A 26,856-nucleotide genomic window follows, 5' to 3' on the forward strand; every position below is an offset into this window, starting at 1 on the left:
CTAAACAAATTTGGCGAAACCTTTCAGCTGAGAATAAAAGGAATAAAGTAAATTCTTTCTCGGTGAAACATTTTTCATTTTGTTCTACGATAATATATTCAAGAAAATATTTTGCATACCGTCCATTCCAACTAAATGCTGCTGTAAAAGATGGTTAGTTAAATTAATTTAAGATTAAAAAAAAACTCATATTCTTTCAAATTCATACAAAACAATAAACTGTTTTACCTTGTATAACGTTATCCAAGTTTGTTAATCCAGTTTTCGCTTTCACTATTTTCAATCAACTCATATTTTAGAAGGAAATAAGGAAAACGAACATTATTTTGAGAAGCTCGAGAATACTACTAAGGGACGAATTAATTTCTGTAGCTGAAAGCAAACTAAGACTCATCGATTGCGTTAATAAATACTCAGAACAAACTGCCTGTGTTTACGTCAACAGACACACGTGGAACGCAACGTGGCAATGTTTTAGTTTCATCGGCAGTTTTGTAAATCACCGCAAGGTAGCGTATTCGAGCGCTGGAGTTCCGAATAGAAAATTGCTTATAAGTTGTTTTCCCACCGTATAGGAGTTAACGAAATGGCGTTGTTTGAGTAAAACGATACATTGCGCACGAGTCAAATGATACTGTATAATAACGTAACTCACAAGTTTTTAAATATTTTTATTGTCCAACAGTTTCTAGAAACGACTGAAAAGAAAAAAACTGAAAGGATTGCCCTTGAAATATTTGAGCCTTGATTTAATATATTCAGCTTATTCTTAGCGAATCTTTTGGCACCACTTGTTATTTTATATTTTCTTTCTAAGTGTCAACTACTGGTGGTTTTACCTAACTTATTAAAATTATTTTTTACTAAAATTTTCCTAAAAACCATTTCTAAGTTACGTTATCGAATTAGTTGGTTTTTTGGCGCTTTTTTAGATTGTTACTATTTAACTTAGAGACTGTACTGTAAACAAAAGCTACGTAAAAAATCCGAACATGCTTCGAAAACATTTATGGTAAATTTTATATTGAAAAATTTCAATTCAAAAAACTTGTTTCATTAATTTTGCTTTATTTATTTTACCAAGTTCACATCAAAATCCTTCTATAAAATTTTTCTTTATTTTAGGTACCTTTGGAATACTCTGTTATCAATTAAATGGTTGATGCACGTCCATTCAAAAACTGCTTGCTTTAGTTGATCCAATTCGATGATGAAATAGGTATGTATTTTTTAAGTATTTTAGTTTGATCATAAAATGTTTCAAATCATGCTCATTGAAAAAAAAAGGCCAATTTCTTAAAGACAACAGTACAATATTTTAATTATTGAAATAATTTAATATAAATACCATGTATTTTTAATATATGCAGCATAAAGTTTTATATGTTTAATTTTAAGTGAGAATATTTAAATAATTTTGACATATTTGAACTAAAAGTAAAACTAAACACGACAGTCAGTTTTACCCTGGACCCTAAATAAATTGCTTTTGTTTTAATTGTTTTAACCCATTAAAAATTCGTTTGAGAAAACAAATGCAGAAATTTGAAGAGAAGGAAATGTTTACATAATTACATGTTTTCATTTTCTCTTCGTGTGTGCCTGAAATGTTGAAAGACTTGTGTGTGAAACTTCTCAGAGAAAAATGAAGATCCTTCTAAAACAGTAGATAACTGCGGTTGGTATTCGTATGTTGTTCGCCTTCCGGCTGTTTACTACCATAAAAAAGAAGAAATCGAGCGGAAAAATAAAAAAAGAAGAACGTGGCGGTAAAACAAATACCTCCTGTTCTTCGCAGTTTTCGCGCGTGTTGCCAAGATCCGACAACTGCAGCTGTTTCGAAAGGTGCCACCTGGCGGAGAGTGATCGAGTTGATTAATGTTCCATTTGCAAAAATGATTTGAGCGGCCTTGCTCTCTCTTATTTAATCTGCATAGCTATGTGCGAATCTAAAATACCAAATTTATCAAACCGCCATTTTTTTATTTTCTTTATTAGTCCTCAACCTCAAAAAAAAAAGTTTATTCTAAGCGTTTTTCTGGTGCTTCAACGACCAGCACGAATATTTCTGTTTGAATTGCAAAGAATAAACAATGAGCTTCAGTTTATATGCGTAACATTTTCACTTTTCTGCTTTAGTAATTGGGTTGGTTCCTTTTTCGAAAAATATTTTTTTTGTGAAAGAGCATGGTCAATATGGGATGAGTTACTTTTTTTCTTCATCTTGACTTATTTTCTCTGTTAAAAAAAATAATCTTAAAAGACGTTCAGTAGCTATTTTCATTTTCGCTGCTGACGTCACAAAAGAACAAGTCGCTAGGGTTACCAGAATAAAGTTTCAGGACATTGTAGCTTCGCCAAATGAATATTTTATTTAACTAACAATATTCGCTCCGCAAAAAATTGCTCGCAGTGAAAAAACACCAAAAGACGATAACTTACATGAATTCACAACCACGCACTCTGATCCAGGATAGCAGTCTTCACGTGTAACGTCATGCGGTAAAACATTTTGTTTTAGAAATCTCACATTTTAAAAAAATATTAAAAATTAAATGTTGGGAAAAATAAAAGTGATTTCTGGCCTTTTTTTTAAATGCTTATGCTTATTCTATCAATTTCAGTGACAAAGGTTTGATTGAAGGAAACACCCCCATTCTTTCTCGAAACGTGAACGATAAAGTTTTTCCTTGACTAGAATGTTTTCGATTGACAATACAATAAAAATCACAACGGCTGCTTCTGCAGATCAGCGGTGCACCATGAAGGTTGGTTTCACTGCAACAATACTCTTAAAGTAGGGGAAGCATATTCTGAGGATCAGTGCTCCTTTCAACTGCCATATGATTGAGTCGAGATATTAAGCTTGAAGACTTTTAGAACTTTCAACGAACTAAGAACTTTTACGAAAGAATGATTTTTTGTATCCATGTCTTCGACATATTTCTTAAAAACGTTTCGCAATATTTAAGTCTAATTAAATCCTGTTTCGTTGTGGTTTTCTTGAAGCAATCCTAAAGTTAAAAATTAGAAAAACCAAGAGTTCTCCCAAAAAATGTCCCTGTTTATTTGTTTGCCTTTTTTTTAAAGTTTTGATAGTTTTTCGGGAAAAAAACGACTTTTTTTTTTTTTTGCCTATTGATCAGTTTTCTCTTTTATTGCTGTTAATCAGTTAATGCTACAAGCTGTGTAAAAAAAATTTGTTAGCTTGGATTTGATTTCATTTAAAAATGGTATTAAGCAGATTTGACAGTTCATGTGCGTTAAACATTTGGCTATTACCATTTTAATAAGTTTCTTCACTTTTTGTTCTTCTTTTTCATAAAATACATAGCTGTTACTAGTATTTTTTATTATTAATATTGATTTTAAATGTCGTTTTTAAATACTTTTAATAAAAAAATATTTATTCATAACATCTCTCATTAAGTAACATATTCATTAAAACCAACGTAGTTTGGCCGATTAGATTACGCAAAATAAATTGACATTTTATCATACAAAATAAAATTTGATTCCATTACTGCCACGTGTCAATGAAAAATGGCATTTTGTGTTTAGGTAATGGAGGTGAGAATTTATTGTGTGACATGACTCCTTGTACTACTAAAATGAACTAAAACACAATATATAAAAAATTAAATGTAATTAAACAATTAGTATTTGAAACACTTGTGAGAGGAATAATAAATATATATATATATATATTTTAGTTAAACAAGTTATTAAGCAACATAAACTGTCACACAAGGTGTGACTGTAACAAGAAACATAAACAGTATATGTAAGCAACATAAACATTCAACACATATGTAAGTAACATAAACAGTCACACACGTGGCATGTCACACAAGGTGTGTGACATGCCACGGAAGTGAGAACTCACATGTTGTGAACCAAGAATATGCTAAAATAAAAATTATTATTAAAAAATTGTTGGTAGGTTTAAATAGATATATTTTTGATGAAATTAAAAGTCATTGTTAAATGAGTTGTTCCTTAACGTTTTTACTGTAAAAGGCGTGTGACAGAAAAGTTACACTTTTTGAAGAATGACCCTTAAGGTAAAAATTGTCCTTCTTCAAAAACGTAGCTGTATTGATGCGCAACACTTTCGACCAACAGTGAAAATATATACGGTACAGTAAAAATGTTTTGCAGTTTTGCACAACAGAACTTAACAACAATATAGAACAAGTGCATGTACAATGAAGAAAGCACAAAAAAATAAATAAGTAAATAAAACAAAAACAATTGAGTTTAAATTTGCAACTTTTAGGGGGGAAAAATGGCCATTGGTACTTGTTTTTTTCTGCGAAAGTACATGTTCCTAATCGTTCATTGACTCGCGGACAATCGGGAGTTGTACTCAAGGACGCCCCAAACTTAAAGTTTTGGGAAACATTCTCAATTTGCCGAATAGAATTCCAATTTTCGGAGAGTGATGATAATTTTTTCCGAATAGAACTCCAAATTTTGCCAGATTGTCAGACAAATTTGCCGAATAAGGACATTTTCGAAGGTCACAATGACCTCCCATCGGAGCGCCCCTGCAAGTACTGGGCATGAAATACAAATTTCATTGCCGTCGACATTTTTTGCATTTCGTAAATTGCATTCCTTCCCTGGAAGCTAAAATTTCATCTTCTTCTCTAAAGTAGCACAACTTCAAAATTTAAAATGCAACCAAAGATGTCGCTTATGAATTCATCTCAGGATCTGAAAGTAATTTTCATCTTCTGTCAATGCCATTCATTTGACAGCAAGCGCTGTTTCGTGTTAAAGAAGTTTCTTTCCTTAATTATTTAAACGGAGGGATTATGGACGAAGAGCGGTTTTAACAATTAGCGTCCTTGGAGAGAATTAAATTTCAATTAAGTTTCATTGTGAGTGTAATTTGGTTTCATTTCAGTCTCACGTATTCATCCTACTCTTCAAGTCAAAATAAAAAGAAGTTTTTTTTCTTTAAACTTTATTACACTTTTAAGCTCTGTTTAACATCGAGTGTCTAGCTGGTATCTGTTGTGTGAAAAAAGAGAAAATGAAAGTGCAGTCCAAATGAAGACAATGGGGTTGTTTCCTTCATTCAAAAATAGTACTTTTTGTCACTGAAATTGTTGGAATAAGCAAAAAAAAAACATGGACCCAGAAAATACTTTTATTTTTTCCCAACAGATATTTTTTAATTACTTTTTTAAAATGTCCGATTTTTCAAACAAGGCGTGGTCTTGACGACGTCACAAATGATGATCTTTGGCGAATCTTTCTATCGCGTTTCCACGTTATGATAATCAAGAAGCGAATTAAATATTGCGCTCTACGCTTGCTATCAACCATATCGTTGCCAATACACGCGAGTAAAGATGCGAATGAAATATTTTGCTCTGTGAATGGAAACACAGAATGGCATTTCATCATTTGTGATGTCATCGGAGAGAAGCATAAACATTGAAAGCGCTACGATTTAAGTAATTTTTAAAAAATATTAAACTTAAATAAATTATTTAACGAGCTGATGTGTGCATCAAATGACTTCCTTTTACTCCAGTTTAATGTCATTTCCCCATTACTGGCAATTTTAATGTGATTCAATAGTTTACTCTCTAAATATCACCAAATTGAAATCAGATTTTAAAAAACAAATCGCCAACTTTGTCGCCAAGTTGGCGCCAAAACTTGGCGAAAAAAACACTGGCGATATGTCGCCAAGTGTCAGCCAAATTATAACACCACTCGCGTTTACATCGAAATTAACAATGATTTCCCCTCAAAAAGGGGCAAAAGACCACTTTAGAAACACCCGAATGCAACCAATGGGGAGGTACACAACTAGATCTCACTAGGAGTCTACGTACCAAATTTTAACTTTCTAGGACATTCTGTTCTTGAGTTATGCGAAATACATACACACATACGCACATACATACGTACATACAGACGTCACGAGAAAACTCGTTGTAATTAACTCGGGAATCGTGAAAATGGATATTTCGCGCGTCTATACGTTCTTAGACCCTTATCTACGTGTGATCGAGTCGAAAATAAAACTCAACATTTGTTCGGGGGTGAGTAAAATGGAAATTAAGGTCGATTTTTGAGTGAAATTTTTTTTTGCGTATACAATACTTCCTTTTTTGTAAAAGGAAGTAAAAAATGGTCAGATCCTATGTTTTTAAATATGCTCTTTCAGAAAAAAATACTTTTAAAATTTTGGAAACGACTCCATTGCCACTGGATGGATACGGATTTCTTTTTCTTTTTCTTTTCTTTTCCTTTTTTTTAAATATTTTTTCTCGTATTTGAAACGGTTAACAATTGTACTTCTTTCACTCAGATATGATATTAAAATAAGTATGCGTTTTAACAATTCCTAATGCTTTGCTTGCAAAAATTTATGTGGATTAAATAAAATAATTTTATTAGTTTTTAAACGGAAATATGTGCATAGTCATCGTATAATAAACAACTGTATAATTTAAATGGCTTTCAAAACTCATTTTCTCTGAGAAATAGATTCCAATCTAATTTCACGAACATTTGTATTTTCCCCTGAGACGAAAAAAATATGCTCATCTTTATTCAGAAGAAAACGGCTGTCTTCTTAGCGTTTCAATCTCTATTCTCGATAAAACGGGTAGTTAAAGCATGCAAATTGAACTGCGTCTGAATATTTTAAAATATTTAGCTCCAAATAAAAACTGAATTTCATCCTTGGTACATGTTTCCTTTTTCTTTCATAAACATAAAGAATTTATTTATAAACTAGTACTACTCGTACGGCTGTGCCCGTAGTAGAAAAATGAGAAGGTCATTTGGTTCGCCTGTATATTTACTAATAATGGATGATCATTGTCTCGCCAATTTGCTGTGTTCATTTGCTCGTCCATGTTACGGTTCCACGTTATGATAATTTTGGTAAATTTTCTCGTACACGGTATGATAATTTGCTGGGTAAAATGTTCTTCAATTGGGATTGAAAAGGAACAAAATCGAATTTTCAAAAAATCGTTTCGAGGTGCTCACCTCTATTCTACGAACTAATTCTGTGCTAATTTTCATGACAATCAGCCGAACGGTCTAGGCGCTATGCGCGTACAGACATACAGAGATCCAGACATCCAGAAACACAAACTTTTAGCTTTATTATTTGTAAAGATTGCATAAAAGGGCTTTTCTAAGCACTTTTTTTATGCTTGACCTGATTGGCACGGACTAATCTGAGGCCTGATTTTGATTTTAGCTCAACATCTAGATCACTCAGAGACTTTGGGATTTCACTAAATGATTTGCTTAATCCTAAGGTAAAATTTAACGCTGAAAAATTAAAATTCTAAAATAAAATTATTGTTTCGGTTAGGATGCAAAACAGCAAATTTCATGTAATTTCCTCATTAGATGTTTAAATATAAAACCCATTGTTACATTTTTTTTCCTTGCAACTGTGATGTTAATAGCAATCATAATGAAAATTTTGAATCAAGGCTTCTCTGAAGCAAGCATGAAATAGATTCAATATCATTGCTTTCTTAGGATTTTTATCCTCATCTATGCCCATAATCGATAACAATGATGGGGCTAAGGAAAGATACATATTGAGATCTTTATCGCGAGTATATTGCATGCTGTGAAACATAAAATAGTTAGGGAAACCTTTTCATATAAATGTTTCTAATAATTTAGCACACAAATATATCTTAGAGAGGAACAAGGATAAATTTTTAGACCCAATTGCTTAAAGTTTTAGGCACGTATGTAGGACTCGTTTTCTTTTAGTATGGAGCATGTATATGAAAACTTAGAGTGACGTTTCGTGATGGTAACATTATTCTACTTCTGAAATACATTTACACTAAAAGGAATAAAATAACAGAGTTTAAAAAAAATACTAAGCACTTTTCATAATGCACTCAAAAGGATCAAATAACTTTCCTCGGTCAGAAAGGACAGTTTCAGCATTCCTGTAGTTTTCAATTATTCCAAGAAAATGACACCACCAACGAAGAAAAGTGCGGCTCAATTCAAGCCAAACTTTTCCGTTTAAAAAATATGCATATTTCAACACTCTAATTTATGATTGAAAGCTAGATAATAAGAAATTCTCTACATGACTTGAGCCGCACTTTTCTTCGTTTGTGGTGTCATTTTCTTGGAATAATTGAAAACTACAGGAATACACTGAAACTGTCCTTTCTGACCGAGAAAAGTTATTTTATCCTTTTGAGAGCATTATGAAAAGTGCTTAGTATTTTTTTTTTTTTTTAATTTCGTTACTTTTTTTTTCCTCGAATCATCCGTTCCAGAAATTTTTTCCCAGTATTTTTTATTATTATTATTATTATTATTATTTTAATTACATTAAAATATGAACAAACGATGTACAAACTTGACCACCTGCTTAACCCAGTCAGCTAGCGATATAAAGGAATTTTTATTCCTATGCTGGTCAATAATCAGGGATTTTTTGAAAAAAGAAAACCCTAATATAATGTAAATAAGAATCCTTAATTTAAAAAAAATTAACTGCTACTACTGTATGTGGTCTGTTCTTTTTCTTAAAAAGCATAAAGAAAGAAATATGGGATAGTGAATACTGAAATCGATCTCTCAATAACTATGTTTTCAGAACAATATTTTTAAAAAACGGTGTAAAAATCGTCTAATGCAAATAAGAAAAGAAGTTTTGTTAATGTTTTGACTTGATACAATTGTACAGATGATACAATATAGGTAGGAAACTTACACATCACAAAGAGAGGAATAACATACAGAACTAGAAGAGATAATTTTTTTTTTCTATCTACGGTACTTGTGGCAGATATGAACAAGATTTTTTTTAAAAACAGGACAACTATTATATGATAATTGTCCTGTTTTCGAAGAATAACTGTTTAATGTGAAACGTATATGTAAATAACAATACAGGGTTTGTAACCTATACTTTGCAACTTTTAACTGTACAGAAAGTATTTTCTTGATATTTTTATAATCCACTGCCAGATTTTAAAGTTTCGTAGCATGTTCTTAAGTTCTCATCACCAGATAGAAAAGAAAAAACAAAGGCAAGCACAAATACTATATTATTATGTAAATATTATTTTTATAATATTCACATAATAAAGTTAGTGTTACTTATAAGCTTCATACAGGGTATGATAATGTGTTTGAAATGATTTCAAACTTAAGTTTTGAATGAAATTAAATTATTTTGTGTTTTTTATTTCCTGTAACAGATAGATGACTAAATTCTTGACCAACTATTTAGTAAAAAGAAATAAATGGAAAATAAAAATTAATCGTCAAACAGTTACTTTACAATATGGAGTAATGATATTTATGATTGTTTACACATTTTTCTAAAACTTATAATATCCTACACTAATGTTTATACTTTAAAGATGTGGGAAATGTCCGCATGCGTTTTAGAAGTTATGTGTGTTCAAAAGTGCCCCGTAATCAGCCTTACGATTAACTTGCAAAAATGCTCTTTAATTCAATTAAAAAATTCAAACATTGTCATAAATTCACTTGACCCTATTAATGGAAAATTTTTCCCAAGTGGTAGAATTAGTACTACCATAACTAGAGAATTTTTCAAGAGTTTTTGCTTCAAGTTATCATAATAAAACATACGTAGTTCACATGTGCCCCCCCCCCTCCCTTACCACTACTTGATAAATTTGTTATAGTTCTGGGGTAGATAAAGGGGCCTCCTAAAATGCACTGCGGGGATCCCGAAACCTGCAAATCCCTCTTTGCGGAGACTGTAGTTTCATTCTTGTTACGGCCTCCTCTTTCTGAATACAGTAGCCGCCGCTTATACGAATCACGTTCGTTCTAAACAGTTTTGATTCCATAAAGCGGCTGATTCAATAAAGCGGCCGATATAACAAAGCTGGATTTTATTCTGATTTGGAAGATTTGAATCGGCGGTTGATTCAATTAACCACTGATTCAGTTAATCGCCGTTCACTGTAGTCAAAAACCGAGCTCGAGACAGATGTCGCCTCATTAAAGCCGAGAGTGCCAACAAACTGGTAGCTAAAATAAATTTGGCACACCAGCGAAAGTCCGCATCAGTGGTGCTGTTTAACTCGTCAACTAAAGGAAAAACTCAAGCAAGCTAAAGGCATTGGCTGTGATTTACTGTTTATCAAGCAAAAATGTTTTACAAAATCAAAAGATGTTTAAGCGCCGCTTTTTTTCCTTCCATGTAATGTAATCTCGGTACAACGTAAGTAGGTCCCAAGTTACAACACCTTCCGTGTTCTTTACAATACTCATGCAGTTTTTAATTAAACACATGGAAAACCCACAACCCTTAGATGAAGAAGCCTTCTCCTGTGAGAGCGACGGCAGAGAGAGAGTCAGTGCTCGGTAGAGTGATAGGAAATTTAAAAATAGCTTTCATCATTCTCCATACTATGACGTCAAAAAGCGTTACTGTTTTCTTGCCAAGCCATCTATACCGTTCTCCATCCTAAGAATAAGCGCCTACTGGAAGTTGGATTGCTCTTGTGCCTGAATTGAAATCTTTTTTGCTGGAAATATTGCCTTTTGTGTGAATTGCATTGGTTACTTTGTTGATTGTGTGCAGTTTTGATTGTTATCATGTAGCATATGCGACAGTTTGTGTGTGGTTGAATTGTATCTAAGGGATCATTTACAAACATGGCCACGCGGCATACACAGGAGACGACGATATATATCACACCCGTTGTTGTTAAGGTAAGTGGCGAAAGAAGAATTGATATTAGTTCATTGTTCTTTAATTTCTGCTTGGAGAAGGAATACGTAGAGCCGTTCTATTAATACTGAAGCAAAAAAAAATATTTTTTTTGAATTCAAGCTATCGTCTAGTTTTTGATTTAATGCCTATTTAGCAATCATTTTCATTGAAACTTTTTAAAACTCGATGCTTGTTGACAAGGCTTAATTTTTACCAAACGAAGCGCAGGAGCCCTATAGTTCCCAGAACTTCTTTTTACAGCGTGAATAACCTACATTGTACAAAAATCTACACAAAATCGAAAAAAAGTACAGGAGCACTACTTCCATGAGCTCCTATTTAAATTCAGCCCTACTTGTTCATTACCTTTTATTAACAGTTTACGTACAGTTTGACGCGTAATAGTGTAAACTCATGGGCGCCCATATGCAAAATTGTAAGAGGGGTCTCAGATATTTTAACCATGGTTTAGCAGGATAGTTTCCCCATGGGAGCGGATTTCAGGACAGATTATAGACTCATTAAAATTTGACATTTTTAATTACTTATTCAATAATGGCTGGAGAAGAAATGTTTTTACATTTTTTCAAAGAAAAATAATACTAAAAGCAAGGAAGTTCTAATTTCTATGGGGGGCTCGAGCCCCCTTGCCCCCCTATATGGGTGCCCTTTTGTACGCCCGATTGAAATAGTATTCTATTCAATGCTTTGATGACTCATTTTAGGTAAAAATATTCGATACTGTGTACACGACTGTGTTTTATACTGCGTGCGTGATATTTACTTATTTAAAAATGTTGTACACTAATGAAAAATTACAATTACAGTGGCAAGTTGAAACAAGACTGGAGCAATTAAAGTAAATTAAACTTTTAAAAAGTAGACTTAAAATGTGTGACTTAACATGTGGACTTAAAATCACTTAAAATTTCTGAATCGCAGTTTCGTACAGTTCGTAAAATTTAAAAAGGTTTTTTGAAAGAATTATCAATGTAATCAAATTTAGTAAAAATATTTTTAAAGCATAAATGACTTCCATGAGTCTTACTTTTTTCATCAAGTTGGATGCAATTGCCAGTGTTTGGGTAATTAATTTAGTTATTAAGTACTTCATAGAAAAAAAGAAGGCACAGAAGTTCAGGAGGGATTTAAGACTGGGAGCATTAAACATATTACACAAATTGGGGTAAGAATAAGATAAAATTCATTGCAATTAGTTCTGTAACACAAGTAATGAATAAATTTAGATTGACATATGTATTATGTAAAATAATTTAACTAACAATGTATAACAATGTAATAAATTACTAATTTTTATTTTTATTCTACATGCTGTTCTACATATGCTCATATGCATGTCTTTTTTTTTCCTTTAATGGAAAATCATAGTGTTTTTCATCATCATGACAAACCGTATAAATAAAACATATGTATCTCTACATAGTATAAAATGAAGACTCCAAAAAGCGTCTGTGTGTTTGAATTCGCAAAACTCGAGAACTACTCGACTGATTTCGCTGAAATTTTTAGTATCTTTCTTTTAGTATCGGAAAGGCTTGCAGACCGGTTCAAAAAAAAATTCGATGAGTAGTTCTTTTTTTATTACAATTTAGGCACAATTTTCACATTAATTCCCAAATATGGGGATGAAAAATTACTTGAATATATTAATATTACATATCGTTGGAAAGGGTAGAATTTCCGCGTTCTAAGCAATTTGTTTCAATGCTCTAACTTAACTGCGGCGGGAGTTATTTGCGTTTTTAGCTCGAATTTTTTTCAAACTTAGCTTAAATTAAGGTAATACTTTCTTCATAAAATCTATCAATAAAAAGTGAAGTAATTGTCTCACAGTTTTCTTTTTGACACCATTGGAAAAAGCGATATTCGTTACTCCAGATTCATCTCGACCTGTGGTCGAAAACTGAGCTTTTCTCTGGAATGGAAAAAAAGTTACAAGCCTTTTTAAATCAAGTTCAAAAAATCTCATTTCCATTCAAATCGTTAACCATTTTTTTTTTCTCATTTTAATTCCTTAAACTTATTTTATTTTGTGTTTCCATGGTTACGCTTTTAAATCCATCTTTGTCGATTTAATTTCTTAAAAGTATTTTAATATCTGTCATCATTGGAAGGGAAATTTTGCATGACATTTTTTATTTATTTATTTATTTATTTATTTGAGCCTGATTGTTGAATATACGTCACTTGACACAATTTTTATTTTCAAGGTAGACCGGGCAAAGCCGGTCAATGCAGCTAGTGTTTAAATAAATTTGTCAAATGCCTGCGGGCGAAAATGAAATAGTTTTTTTTAATTCTTTTTATTTGTTCATTTTATCTGAATGTGTTAATTCGTTTATTCATTTACTGATTTATTCATTAAGTCCCTTATTTTCATTACTCACTCTTTTGTTTACTCCTTCCCTTACTCGCTTAGTTTATTAATTCATTCCTTTATTGCTTCATTTGCTCAAAAATTTGAAGGAAAAACATTTTAATACTTAAAATGAAAATATTTTATTCTGAAAATATTTAAACTATCACTTTTATCTAAAAGCACAAATTTACCACCAAAAATTCAAAAAATGCTAGTTTTATAAAAACAGTAAATTTTACTATAAAATGAAATGTTTTTTCTTTGTATACAGAATAATAGTCCTAAGTGGGCATCCCCCCCCCCCCTATTTTCACTTTATGTAGGCTCCGGCTGAATGTTTTTTATATAGAGTTACCTTGAAGTCTAAATTGTCATAAACATCGGCAGAACACCATCCATGTCGTAACACAGCTGAATTCTGCGCCATGTTCTCGCAGATGTTTTGCAGAGTTTCGAGAATTTGGAGATGTTTTGGTGAAAAACATTTTCAAGAACATGGATGTTGTACTACCGATGGTTATGACTCTTAAGATTTCAAAGTACCTGCATATGATAAATATTCTACCGGAAACAACGTAATGTTAAAACTGAGGGGGAGGGATGCCTACTTTTGGACACCACTTTCTGCTGCAATTTTCAAAGCAAATATCTAATATGTTAATTTTTAAAATGTTAGTCGTCTCAACTATTTTTCTTTGCCCCACCCTACTATAATTTAAATGAGGCAGTGATAAACAAAGAGTGCAAATGGTGAAATTAAAAATTGGAGACAATCAGTGCAAATGATAGGTGAACCTCTCCTCTGTCTTGGGGCAGGAAATAGTACTAGTATCCTTGGTAGGTGCTGCTGCACAGAATGATTTAGGAAAAAATTTCAATGAAGGCCTGTCTAGGACCTTATTTTTAAAGAAGTTTTGCTCAAAACTGGAAAATATCCACTTACATCCCTTTGCTTCTCACTGCCTTAAATGTCAAAGATTAGTATACCTAGAGTAACCACTGGTAGCCCTGGTAGGTGGTACTGAATAGCATGATTTGGATAAAAATTTACCTTATTTTTAAAGAAGTTTTGCTCAAAACTGGAAAATATCCACTTACATCCCTTTGCTTCTCACTGCCTTAAATGTCAAAGATTAGTATACCTAGAGTAACCACTGGTAGCCCTGGTAGGTGGTACTGAATAGCATGATTTAGATAAAAATTTCAATGAAAGCCTACCTAGGACCTTACTTTTAAACACGTTTTGCTCAAAACTGGAAAATGTCCACTTACATCCCTTTGCTTCTCACTATCTTAAATGTCAAAGATTGGTACAACTAGAGTAACCGCATAGCGCATCGAAATTGTGGTTTTGTCTCTTATGTAACTAATGAAATTATTGGTGTCAGCTCTAGGCGCAGAGTCAAAAATAGGTGCATTTATTTACCTTTTCTCACTAAACCGCATAATGCTGTCATTTATCCCATTTTACCTCTCAAATGTCGAGAAATGTTGAGTCATTTTACGAAACTGGAAGAAGTGCTGTGTCATATTACGCAGCTGGGAAGAGCTGCTGTCACATTACTCAACTGCTTTCAAAATGAGCGCAATATGTTGAACGAAATAAGTTTTTCAAAAATCCTATTTTGAATAATTACTGTAAAAGCACCTATTTTGGCGGGCCGTAATTTTCGCGAAAGTAAAGATATCGGTGATTTTGCGAGCTGAAAATTCCGCGAAACTTATCTGAACACAACCGAAAGTTGAAAAAAATAATATTTCGTAAGGCTTAAATTTGCATGATTGCAACGGCCTTGCAAAAATCACAACAATTAAAGCTCGCAAAAATAAATACTTTTACAGAAAGTACCAAAAAACAGAGCAATTAGCCCGTTTAAAATTTTATACTGATCCGTGCTCATCTTTATTAACAACAATACCGCTTTTGGAATAAAAACCGCTTTTATATTGGTCGAGTTGTGCTCTCTCGACTTTGATGTTGCGTGCGGAACACTTTTGGCACTGAAAAAAAGGCTCCAATGTACAGTGCTGGCCAAATTATTAGACTAAGACTGTTTTAAAAGCAAATTCTTTATTGATTACGTAACTATAGACACATTAACGATCAGTTAAATAATGATCTAATATTTAGTAAGCATTCCCTTGTTCTTGATGAGCATTTTAAGTCTTTTTGGCATACACCATTTCTTAAGAAGGTAAAAATTGAAAGAAGGTAAAAATTGTTTATACTCACTATTATGTATACTCAAATACACATACTCACTAATTACCTAAAACTAACTTTAAATATAACAGAACACACTAATAAAAAGAACTAGTGAACTTTTTAAGCTGATTGAGGTTATGTTCCTGGTAAAGAACATAAACAAAGCAGACAGTACTGCCACCTGCAAACATTAAAGTATGCTAAAATAACGTAATAATCAGTGTACAGTATGTACTGTACTTTAACAGTAAAATAAATAGTATTTTAGTACAAATAGTGTACATAAAACAAAAAAAAAAAACTCTAGTCTAATAATTTGGCCAGCACTGTAGCCTCGAAATAGCTATTTGCAGATTTGCATTCTATGTTGCAGATCAAATGTAAGGTTGTAAAGCTGGGATACTCCCACTATCGGACTACTCTGTGTACAAAAAGAAAGTATATTATTAATTACAACTTTCAAACGAATGAGGCATGAAAATGCATTTCTTCTTGACTAGAAAACTTATCCGATGAGCTATTATTACATTTTAGTGATCAGTTATCTTGTAGGATTTCATCAAAGTAGAGTTTATTCAACTTACCTACAATTATTTTTACGACACAGTAACCAGCGAATACAATGACGTGTTTTCTAATGCTTGAAACATGATTGGATCTAAGGCTTGGAACCAACAAGTCGAAGGGATTGAGTGACCTGTGCTCTTCTAAAGTAGTTCTTGTTCTACCTGAAAATATTGTCCACTGTCACCTATGCTTTTTTACTTAATTTGTTTCGAGGCATTTTCTCCATTATCGGTCATTTGTCTCTATGTATTTGTTTTTGCTTTATTTTGACGTTATGCGAACCCTTGAATAAAAATAAGTTTAGAGCATTTGTATACCATTATAGTAATCAATCTTAATCACTCTATTCCGGGGTTTAATTTTAGGTAGCAAGGCTATCTATTTTTTGGGAAGTAAATTGAATCTCAATTAGCATTCTCAAAACGTTTAATCAGGGTTTTTGATGATTCGACATGCCTAGTAATCTATTCTAGAGCACTCTTTGATACGTGACGTTCATTATTTGTTGCCAAACCTGATCTATTAATGTCTCTTTTCCTATTAATTAAGGGCAGTTTCGGTTTGGAAACGTTAGTGTTATGCTTTTAATTTATGATTTTTAAAAGTGTTACTTACTTTTTTTCGTGTGTATGCATTATAATTTTAAAAAAGATAGACCTAATGTGTATAATAGTTAATTGATATAAATAATTGACTAAAACAGTTTTTTTTAATGAATGTAACTTGGAACGAATCATATCACGAGAACCTTATCATTATCAACGGTAAAATTCAAATTAATTTTGTACAAAGGTTTTTTTTTTTTTTTTTTTCCTTTTCTAACATTTGAACTTGCTTATAATTTTTGTTTTCAGCCATAGTTCCATTATTAACAGATGATAGGAAGACACTGACTTCCGAAAAAATTTTCTTATTCGGCAAATTCAGTCTGGCGATTCGAGAAGTTATGAGACTGACGTGAAATATTGCATCCTTTTTTTTTTTCATTTGATGCCTAGCGTCTTTTTCGTTAAATACATGTTTATAAACTTGCTCTAATTTTAAAATTAGGTAAAATTCGGAGCTCTACAATTTTCATTCGTTTGGTTCGTAATTTTTTATGAGATACGAGAAACAAACCTATTCAAGAGCCGCTAATCCAAATAAAGGATGAATAGTAAAAAAGAATATTATTAGAATCGTTGCATAAAACGTTGTTTAAAAAACAGTACAACCTCGTTTATCCGGAAATACCGGCAACAAAGGCAGTTCGGAAAATCGAAGATCCGGATAATTCAGGCATTGTAATTTTAATAAGTAAAAGAAATCCATAAAATGGCTGATTTTACCATTTTTTCGGTAAAAACTACGTCTTGTCGCAAAATTACATAGCAATTTAAAAGACTTTGCATCATTTCTTAACTAATAATCGGTACACTGTCTTCTGTTTCAAACGCGTGTGGCATTTGGATCCAAGGTCATCCAAACGCTTTCCCATTAATAGATCAAAATAAAAAACGAATGTTAAGCATACTTATAGTTGTGTTCTTGCTATCATAAATTAACATGTGCACATTTTTTATTTTGTTTATTTATTTTCATACATTTATTATTTATTTAGTTTTATTAATTTATTATTAATTTATTTTTTATATTTGTTTATTTTTTAAATTATTTATTTTTGTTGTAATTTTATCATTATTATGTTATTCATTTTTTTTATTTTTTTTTTTATTTTTTTTTATTATTTTTTTTTTTCATTTATTTATTTTTTGGTCATTATTGCTACCAATTTTATCTGGATCAATCAGGAGCGGATAAGCGAGGTCTACTGTAGTGAAAACTTCTCGCTCCTTCCAATATTCTTGTGACTGATTATCATTTTCCTTCTGAAACAGTCTGCCATTCTTCTGTCCTTGGAGAATTTCGTCGCCACGTGTTATGAAAGTGGATCCATTGTTTTCCAAGTTCACTTTCGCCTTGATAAATGCTCTTCTTTATCTTTCTCCCTCTCCCCATATTTATGCATTAGAAATATAAAAAATGGGAAGAAGAGGAGAAAGATTGTCCTGCCGTGGAAGATGGTCTGAAGTGGTAACTTGAGGTTTTAGATAACACTCGCCTTAACATCCGTATTTCTGTCAGACTTATAAGATGGGTCAGAATGGACATTGTTTCACTTGAGGTGTTTTTATTTGATGATGGACTTACTGTGCTGCTGATATTAATTGTGTTAAATGAATAGAAGATAAAACTTTTTGTTATATAAAATCAATGGGAAGCGTTTTTGATTCGCAGAAAAGTAGCTTAGTTCAAACATTTTTCGAGCTAGTTTAACGAGCGATTTGTTTACTTGTTAAAATTGCAAGTTTTCTACTGATTTTATTTTTTATTTATTTATTTATTTATTTTGGTCTAAAGGACAAAATCGGCTGCCACCGGCCACATGGTGACAAAATGAAAAAAAATGGCGATTAAAAAACAATGTGTATTGCCACGTCAAAAAATAAATTAATGACCATTATCTGTTAGATGCAGCCTTTATATTTAAACTTATTTAAAAAATATAAGTGATGCATTTAGCAACATTAAGTTCAAAAAAAAAAATTGTTTTAATATATCATTTTGCATTTTGAGTGAAGAAAACTGGCAACTATTTCAAAAATGAAACATTACTACTGAATTTGATGCTACCGGCTACTGGTGACTAAAGAAATCCCCCAGTTTTTTTTCTTTAACTTAGTGTCAAAGGAAACAAGCACACACAATTTTCAGTTCCTGAAGCATCGATAGAAATGAGTGATCGAAAATAAAAAGCTTTTTTTCCTTATTAACGTTAAGATGCACAAAAAGTAGGAACATCTGTCACTTCAGTTTAGTCGGTGTTAACACTTCAAGCATAGTGTCAATTTTTATTAAAAAAACGTTCAGAATTCTGGTTTTTGGATTCGATTTACCTCAAACGAAACAACCTGAAAATCAATGAATCAGAATGCAAACACTGCAAAGAAAAAATCATGGCCTGTCCAAAAAGTTAATTTAAAATTGTTTGGTTGCATTTTTAGAAAAAGATACACATTTAAATTTGGTTGAAGTGATATCGTTTTTAATAACAGCTCTGTTATAGCCTCAAAATTTTTCAATCCTTTCATTCGCACATAAATACAAATGATCGACTATAATGTCGCTTGACTACTGCGTCATAAATACATTCTAGGCCTGGGGTTTCCAAAGTGGGTGCCGCAGAAAGACGCGAAAGGTGCCACGAAGTCCCCACTGATCGATGTATAATAATACATTGTAAAAACGATTCAGAAACGTTCCTGAAAAATAATGGGTAGCTGATGTGCCCAATTTCTACCAGTAACATATCTTGCAAAATCCAGGAGCGTTTTCCGCTAATATTCAGTAACCTTCCTGAAATTATCCGGGAAGCCCTCCAGAAAATTCAGAAATCTTCCCGTTTATACCCAGACGTGTTTCCGGAACTTTAGAGTAAACACAGATAGGTGTTATATAATAGTTTGGTACCCTGCCGATTTACTAAGAAAGTTCCATAAGCAGTATTGCAAACACGGCCAAAGCTAAGCGAGAATTGCAAGTAAGTAACGAGAATTGTACTCGCCGGCAATTCTTGCAAAGCAATGTAGTCCATACTTTTCGCTCCCTCTGTGAGCTTAATCAGCATAGACAGACCGTAACTGAGCTGATGCCGATACGCTTTATAAATCCGCTCAGTTAATTTTTAAACTGGGAGCTAAAAATATTTTTCACACCAGTGAGAAATCAGCATTCGTGGAACTTGTAGCAATTCAAAAAACTTTTTGAGTGATACTTGATTTTTCCAGGAAGTATATAAAAACCATTAAAATCCCGAAACGTCACACGGAAATACTCAGTAACGTTTCGGAAGTTTTTTACAGTGTACATATATAATAGAGATAAACTAGGGTGCCGCTAGAAAACTTAAATTCTGTAAATGGTGCCGCTAATTGGAAAGTTCTGAAGTCTCCTGTTCTACGCACTTAGATGACTTTATAACAGAGCTTCCAGGGGTGCCCACCTAGGGGGGGGGGGGAGGGGTCATGGTGCGGACTGTGCCATTGAAATTTTTAGGAAGGTATATTGAGGGGTATTTTTCTCATTTTTTGGGGTTGGGCTCCTGCTTTTGTGGGGCGTCTCCACGATATTGAGGTGGGGTAGGCACTCCAGGAGTTTCACAGAAAACATTCGATCATTCACTTCGAAGGTTTACTCTCGTTTCTGTTGATGCTATTACATACTCCAAAAATGTCGTGATATATGACTTCGCCATCATCCTGCTGTTAAGTCTTTTCTGATAAAATCTTGAGACTTTTTCTTTTCTTCTTGGTTCACCACGGCCTTCGCCATCTGCTTAATCAGAAATAAAATCTGGCGCCGATTTCGAGAGGCAAGTAGTTCATCTCTAATGGGCAATTACTGACAGCTATGTAGTTCAGGGGGCATTTAAATTAGGATAATCGTCGTCGAGATTCAATGTCTTTTTGCGGTTTTTTGGAACCTGATTCATGGGTCAGCTTTCTTTAGCCATGAGAGAGAAGTAGTCTCTTTGCCAACGATAGTATTTCATGGAAGCTGCAACTTCTGCACAATAATTAACGGTGTATTTATTTTTATAACGAAAACGTTCTTAGAACTTGCGGCTGTCGTAGTTTTAGTTTTACTTGAGGGATTGGCAGTCTGGTATGTATTCCTTAAGGGCAGACAATTAACTGCTGCGTTGGTGAAAACTAGTCGTAGCTAGTATGACCTTGATTTGAAGATACATGAAAGCAACCTAATCTTCTCTTACGGGGCTAACATTTTTCTTTTATCCCCTTCACTGTACAAATTAGTTTTTGTAGTAAAAACTAAAGAAACAGCGTACCAATTTTTTTAATTCATTTATTTAATTTAAAGTTCTAAAGGAATTTAAGTAAAAAAAGTGATATTTCATCGCACTTTTAAAAGGCTCTTCAATCACGAAAACAAATGTTTTGATTTTATAAGTTTTCACTTTGCGGGTAAAAAAATTTCGCAAAGACTACAATCTCTATTTGAACATCAATCATTTCAGTTACAACTAATAGAATTATTTAAGTTTGAAATTAAAAGTCTGACGTGAAAAACAAACAAACTAGCTCACCTAAAAATCCTCTACTAATATTAGCACACGCAGAGGCGTGCACAGAAATTTTGGGGCCTGTCACAAATAACTTTTCCGAGCTCCCCTCTATATTGTTTACCTCAGTATATCACCCCTAGTTTTAAAAATATTGGACTCCCTTCAGGCTCGGGCCCTACAGATGTTCTCCCCCCCCCCCCGTGCACGCCCGTAAGCACACGGTTCTCCTAGTCAACAATTATATTATTTACAAAATACGTATTCACTTTTCGATCGCATTATTTTGTAATTTGAAATTCAACTAATTTTTTCTCACCGAAATTACCGCACATTTAAACACCTAGTAAAACGTTTAACTAAGATGTTGTTATTTTCAAACTTTTCATGCAAAATGTGCAGTAATGTTTTTCATAAGTATTGATGGAGTTTCATGAAAAACATAAGCAATTGAATATTTAACTATTTACTATTGTGGACGCAGGATTAACGTTTTATTTTCGTTTTGATTCGCTGAGAAACAACGTACGTTTAACTTATTGGGCTACAGTGTTGGATTTTGAAATCTTCTAACAGTACATCAGCTGTGAAGTACTCACATTTGACAGAATCATAGAAGTCACATAGTAAGTCCCATCCCTTTATGTTAATAAAACAAACACGGTTTTAAACTTTAAATATACCATCTGCAGTTGGAGCAAGTGAATTTAACGTCAGTTTTATATCAATTAATGGTTTTCATTTTACATATAAGAGCAATGTTTTGTTTTCAAAAATCGATTTCAATTATAAGATATATTTGAAGTAATTTACAGTTTATACTGATATTCATTCAAATGAGCCATTTTTATGTTATAAAAATGTTTTAATAATACTAATTTTTTTTTTTTTTTTTTTAAATAAAGTATCAACATTCTTGCATTGTTGTTTTCCCAAACAATTGGGAAAAACTATTTCCATTGCTTAGGTAGTAAAGTAACCCCAAAATCAGGTTAAACTTAACTTGATAATTTTAACAATATGATTACAGTCAAAAAGGGTATTGTAAATCATTCCGGTTAAATTTAAATCATATAATTTTTTTTAGTACATTTGACTTTTAAAACAAAAACCAGAAGGCCTATTGCTGCATTCGCCTGTCAAAGTTATGAAATAAAGTTTTTTATTTTACAAAAAGAAGTTAGGCAATATTGTACACAAATTTTTACAACCTCCAATAGTTGAAATTATTGTTCATAAGCAATTTTTGAAGTTGTTAAAAGTGTTTTTCCTACACTAATATTCTATGCAATATTTTAAACGATAGAAATCTTGTGAGATTGTGAAAAACTATGGGTTTTTCTCAAACATTTAGAAATTTTATTTTTCTGCATTAAAGTTGAACTACTTTCATTAAAGAAATTTATTTTTCATGCCACTTTTGACATGACGCAAAATTACTGTAAATGGCAGGATAGCTTTGTTGTCAGGATAATAATTCATATATTTAGTAAATAATATACTTAATTTTGTATAACTATACAATAGTTTAGGAGTGTTTTCTCCGTTTTATACCAACAAATACAGTAAAACTATCAGAATATGACAGGGATAGTTTAAAATAAAAAAATTCAGGTTCGAAGATACTCTGAATTTCTGATTTTGTTTGCGACATTTCACTTTTTCTCGTTACACTACAAAGTCCCCCGTCAAGGTATGACGGGTGAAAATTGCTTCTACTCTTCTACATTTGAGCGAAGCAATTGTCTGTTTGGTGATATTTTGATATTTGAAATTTTAACCCTAACTCCAGTGGATTAACTATAAATAGCAATTAACCATATTGTTAATTTTCAGCCCCTTTTTTGATTCTTCATTCCCTTAAAAGGACTGTCTTATCAGTAAAACAGAAAGTTACCGAATCGAGTTTAGCCCTTTCACAATAAAGCCTTTCCCTGCATCTTAAACATTACCAAAACATGTTATCAAAATTATCATACCTCGGCGCGAGTTTCATCGTTGAAACTCGCGGGTTATTCGATCAGTGGCTATTATTTATATGAGGATTCAAACTTAAAATTTAATCTTAAGCTAAACGAAAAAACTCAACCCAATTTTGAGGGATAAACCATTTCAGCTTTACATGAGCTCCATGTTCACTTGCGCGCGTGACAGTTTTATCGAACATGTCACCTCCACTCGCGCTGAACCATTTTCTTTCGGTTTCACGTGTGAGCAGTCAACAACGGGAAATTACTGCACTTAGAATTGCGTGAGAAAACTTCAAAAACTGACGGCTCGGTGGCAGCTAAAGTCGGTGATCAGCTGCTCTGGAAAAACCCTCACTCAGCCCCCTCCTTGTTTGTTAAACGATACAGGAGGCTCTCCGCTTGACAGATGACCGATAATAATAAGAAAATGTTTATGTAAACTAAAATCCTGAGTTGTCGGCAGAATATTAAAGACATTGCTCAGAAGAACGTGTCTTTTTGAACTGCCGATTCGGATTCTTGAAAGAGAAAAAAAAAAATTGTAGAAGAAATTTAGAGTAAGCGGAAGAGTAGGATTAGGCTTGATAGCTGGTAGAACTTATCCTTCAGTATTTACTCAAAAACTTTGTTGATATCTTGCAGTAACTCTCCTGAAATGCTCTCAATATTATAAAAAGCACAATTTTAATGGAACTCATCACAATAGTTCATTATACCATTCAAAAAATAATTAAAATCTTTAAAAACTCATAATTCATCTATTAACTGTAAAACAAAAATGTGTAAGGTCACCAGTATTAATGGGTGTAATGTTACACAAATTCTGAAGTGTGTAGTACCATTGTTTTAAAAAGTCAAATTGTTAGAGGAACCTTACACAATGGTTTCAGTATAATTTAAAGCGCATGCGTTAAGATCAGAATCGGCGCAGAGCAGGTAAACTCTAATTAGCGAAACGAAAACCGGCCTTTGTGGCCGGGCGATGAGAGCTCTTGCTTTGCGACCTGTCTGTGAGACTCGCGTTGTGCGTTCGGCCACCGCTCAGGTAATTTTCTCTCTTAGTGCAACTTAAAAATGTCTGGATTGAAAATAAAAATAAATAAATAAATTGTGTATATTGGTTGTTAAAAAGCATGAACTTGCTAAATATTGAATAAACGAATAATTAGAAGCAAGAGCTGTAAAGAAGGGATTTCTATGATGATTTTTTTACATACATAACGTTATAACGAAATTTCAAGTATTCTAACCTACTAATTTATTTTTGCACTTTCAATGTGAAACGTATAGAAAAAAATTATTACTTGATTATTCAATATATTTAGATAATTCAAACCATCGAACAGTTAACTTGAAGTATAAGTCTACTTACAGTTAAAAATGAGTACCCAGTCAAGAAAGTCAGATGAAAGCTTAGTTTTAGCTAATGTGAAACCTTTCAAGCAATTTCTCTGCAAGCATACAGAAAATTCCTGTGTAACTTACGCAGAAATGAGTGAGACGTTACGCTACAGTTACATTACCGTTGTGTAATCTTCCACTAGCGATGTGCAGCTTGACACCAGTTACATCAGTTAAATTACTCCAGAGCAGTGGAAGTAGCTAAGATGCCGCCGATTTTACGGAGTAAGGTTAGGCAAATGTTTTTAAAATGTTACAGAAGAGTGCTTTTAGTCTTAGGATTGTATCGGACAATTGTGTTGAACAATCATATAACGAGCTGATGTGTGCATCACATGACTTCCTTTTACTCCAATTTAATGTAATTTCCCCATTATTGGCATTTTTAATGTGATTCAATAGTTTACTCTCTAAATACAACCAACAGTGGCCAAATTAAAACCAGATTTTAAAAAAAAAATCTCCAAATTTCTCTCCAAGTTGGCGACAAAACTTGGCAACCAAAATACTGGCGATATATCGCCAAGTGTTCGCCAAATTATAACACCACTTAAGTTTACTTCGAAATTAACAATGATTTCCTCCAAAAAAGGGGCAAAAGACCGTTTAGAAACACCCAAATGCAACCAAAGGAGAGGTGCACTACTAGACCCCACTAGGAGTCTATGTACCAAATTTCAACTTTCTAGGACAACTTTTCTTCCGTTCTTGTGAGTTATGCGACATACATACGCACATACATACATACATACATAGGTACATACAGACGTCACGAGAAAACTCGTTGTAATTAACTCGGGAATCGTCAAAATGGATATTTCGCGTGTTGAAAAAGAGAGAAAAATACAGTCAATCCTTAGTAAATTAAATTTAATGCAAAATTTAGTAACCACTTATTTTATGTTAAAGAAAAATATTTTCTCAGAACAGTAGTAGAATGGGATCAAAATCAATCTAACTTTTAAAACTTCATTCGAGGGAGAAAAAAAAACACTCACGGTTTGAGCCTTTTTTCAAAGAAAAGCTGATTTTGACAGCAGTTTGTGACCTGATTGGGCAGGATGCACTCCAAATCACCTTGTAGCATAACTGTTGCCACCAAGAAATACAAAATTATGATTTTTTTTTTTTTTTTTTTGAAATTTTATGGATTAAGTTGGTTTTGATACTAAACGCATGATACGATGATTGGAAATTTGACGCAATGCCAAATTGAAAAGAATGGTTGACTATCAAAGAGTCCTTCTTGTTCTAAAGACCCCAAGTCATGTGACTCAACCAAGACTAATGGTAGGCACGTTTTGCGTAAAGCAAGCGAAGGAACCATGATTTCTACCAATACTTTGCTTTAAAATCTATCATGTGACTTGGTGTCTTGGTTTCATAAATGCAAGTCTTCACTCCCTCCATTTTATTTCTTCTGAATGGTCCCACCCCTAAAAGAAAAAGTTCTGACCAGACCTTTTATTTAATCATCTATTCATTTGTCTGGCACAGTTCATTTTGAAAAAAAAACCTTGCTGAGTATTAGACATGAAGTTTCTTAATTGGAACAAAACGTAACGACCTTTTTGAATGACACGCTTAATGAACAATTAGCTCGTTTCCACTTAAGCAAGACAGGAAAAAATCAACTTCTGTCATCGTCCACAACAAAAAAAGATTCGTTGTGTACTTCGGCTCGGGCCCTCGTTAAGAGTTGCTTTCGTCTCTTGACATCTAACCCACGAAGCGAAATGCGTTTGGAAAAGAAACAAAACGAGGGAAGAATAATCAGGTTCTTTAGAAGGGAAAAAGAATAAAAAGTCTTCTTAGCCCAATAAAAAAAAAATTCTGAGTATTACGTGTGGAGTTAGATGTTCAAGGAGGAGCAAAAAGCGTAGGATGATGTCAACTCCCTACATGTTTTTAAAACTACGCCTCTGCTATTCCTTGCCGATGCTTCCTCCATGCAGACATAACGCCAAGATAATTCGAGCCTGGAACAAAGTAGCTTCCAACAATGATTGTTTTTTGAAAACATTAAACAGTATTTTTTATGGACCTCATCGTCATGCTAAACAAGCGGAAAAAAAAGTGGATATGCTCCTGGGTGTCCTTGGCATCGATGTGTACTTGAACTCGTGTACCGCAAGCGTTCGTGTGTTTGAAATATAGCGTTGACCGGTAGTGTACATTCTTGGTGAAGTGAAGCTTTGTTGTGGACAAATACGTCTGCACTTTTTTAATTAATTAATTGTGTGTCATTGTCTCCATTTCAAAATGAAGGCCGCTTTCCTTGGAGTTTTTAAAGGGAAATATACGAAGGCTAAACATAAGGTAAGATCTAAATAGTTTGACATTATGTTTGACTCTTTGTCTGCATTTTTCTTTTTGCTTCAAGAATGGGGTCGTTTCCAAAATTTTAAAAGTATTTTTTTCTGAAAGAGCATGCTTAAAAACAGAATATGACCATTTTTTAAATAATTTGTTTAAGTTTAATGT

General features: G+C 32.9%; 1 protein-coding gene across 1 annotated transcript in view; it reads left to right on the forward strand.

Moving 5' to 3' along the window:
* Positions 1-26,856, forward strand: part of LOC129227311 (NAD(+) hydrolase sarm1-like) — a 193,023-nt gene that overhangs the window by 69,720 nt on the left and 96,447 nt on the right. The window contains exon 2 of the mRNA XM_054861855.1: positions 1,126-1,219. The gene's annotated coding sequence lies outside the window, so the exon portion shown is untranslated. The remainder of the gene's footprint in view (positions 1-1,125; positions 1,220-26,856) is intronic.

Source organism: Uloborus diversus, chromosome 8, assembly GCF_026930045.1.
Source record: "Uloborus diversus isolate 005 chromosome 8, Udiv.v.3.1, whole genome shotgun sequence".
NCBI lineage: Eukaryota > Metazoa > Arthropoda > Arachnida > Araneae > Uloboridae > Uloborus > Uloborus diversus.